Source organism: Capra hircus, chromosome 2, assembly GCF_001704415.2.
Source record: "Capra hircus breed San Clemente chromosome 2, ASM170441v1, whole genome shotgun sequence".
Taxonomy (NCBI): domain Eukaryota; kingdom Metazoa; phylum Chordata; class Mammalia; order Artiodactyla; family Bovidae; genus Capra; species Capra hircus.
In genome coordinates, this window is record NC_030809.1 from 65,916,370 (window position 1) to 65,918,444 (window position 2,075).

Sequence of the window (2,075 nt, forward strand, 5' to 3'; positions counted from 1 at the left end):
TGACAAATGACCTGAGAGGAAATTGTAAACAAAATGCCAACGTTGTGGTATTAGTTGGCTAGGATTGCTATATTAAGGTACCACAAACTGGTTGCTTAACCAATAGAAATTTATTATCTGACAGCTCTGGCTAGAAGTCTAAAATTAAGGTATTGACAGGACCATTCTCCCCCGTGAAGATGCTACAAAAGAATAAGGTTTAGGAGGGTTTGTAGCACCTGAGGTTGCCATGACTACCAATCCCAAGGACCCTGTGGCCACCTTGGCTGCTGAGCCTGTGATGCTGTTGCTTGTGGATCGTTTCTTTACTCACTGATACAAAGCAGGCCAAGGGAATGGCATTTGCAGAGATGTGGAGAAACAGCAAGACGTCAAAGGAAAACCCTATGAGGACCACTGTATACTATAGCACTCTAACCGAACACATGTCATCACGTTGGCACAGTCTCATTCAGTTCTTCAAAGTGGAAAAAACAATTAAAAGAATTTTTTAATCAAATCAGTACCAACTGCAAGAGTACTGGAGTGGGGTGCTATTGCCTTCTCCAAGTACCAACGGTAGCACCCTTCAGAACAAAGTCTCTGAGAAATTTAAGCAGGGGACACAGTTTCTCACAGAACTTGCACCTCTGTGTAAGATTTACTGCTCAGGTGGAGAAGAATGTACCATATCTAACTGTGTTAGAGGATGGTTGATGGAAATGAATGTAAACATTTTCCATAGACCATCTAGTCTTCAAGAGAAGCCATCCACTGAAGGCTACATTGCAGTTGTGCTGCCCAAATTTGAAGAAATAAAAGTAAAACAGGAGGGTTACTGACCCAAGAAGAATATGAAGACATTATAGTGAAATGCATGAAAGCCACAGCAGCTACCTCATTAGGGGTGAGGACTGAGATGGAGTGAAAAGCAACACGGCATCCTTTCCTTACCTGGCCCACTAGTCAGTAGGCTAAAGAAGAGCGTGCACTGGTGAAGTGTACTCCACACCTGGTCACCCACGGGGAGGCCTGACTTAGCTTTCCTTCTTTGTCTTGCATAACAAGCCTTGAGTCTGTTTTGTCTTCAGCCTCCCAGATCTGCCTGCCCATGTACTCATTCTCTTCCTCTCTTACTTTTCTCTAACAACTGGTAAGGAAGACATGTTTTTCTGTTTAAAAACCAACAAACAAAGCATTTTGAGGAAAATTTGCAAAGACAGCAAAATAAGAATAATTTTCCCGTCATCCTGTCTCTTAGCTTCTGGCAGTTCCTTGGCTTGTAGGAGCATATCTTCACATGGTACTCTCCCTATGTCTAAATTTCTTCTTTTTGTAAGTACACAGTCCTATTGGTATATCATTCTCCAGTATGATATCCCCTTACTAATGACAGCTGCAAAGACTCAGTTTCCAAGATCACATTCTGAGATACTGGGGGGTAGGACTTCCATATAATCAGTCTGGGGAGAGAACATAATTCAACCCATAATATTGAAATCAAAGCACTTGTATTTCCTTCCATATCTTTGTCTATAAGTCTTGGCTTCCCTTATTGCTCTCCAGTGTCTTTAGGCAGTTTTTGTCAGATTATACTGTGTTTTTATAATTGTTTTCATAGAGAATGAATGATACTAGCTACTCCATGATTGATTCTATACTAGCTATTTTAAACTTAAAACTTTATAACTAATGCAATTTTAATATAGTATGTGGTTCTTTATTTGAAAATTGAAAGAGAGTAATACAATGAGTATATCAGGTGTATGGTATTCATAGTAACTGGTGAAGAAACAGTTGAAGGATTTCTTGGTTGGAGAAAAGAGCTATTGGAATATAAGGCAAGGAAATTCAGAAAATAATCTACACATGAATCTTGTAGTAACCTATATGTTTAGGGAGTCTATGCAGGATGAACTCACTCTGGTTTCATCGTTGTTGTGCTGAAAATTGATTTAACCCTTAGGCAAGCATCTCCTTAGGTGAACTGGTTAACTTCTTGTGATTGGCAATTGGTTACCCATATTTACTTCCCAGTGTTGCAGGTATAACCCCCACCATTTAGCTGCCTAACTCCTCCAGCTCTATAAAACCTG

General features: G+C 40.0%; 1 pseudogene; it reads left to right on the plus strand.

The window, feature by feature from the left end:
* LOC102176175 lies at positions 230 to 907 on the plus strand (annotated as a pseudogene).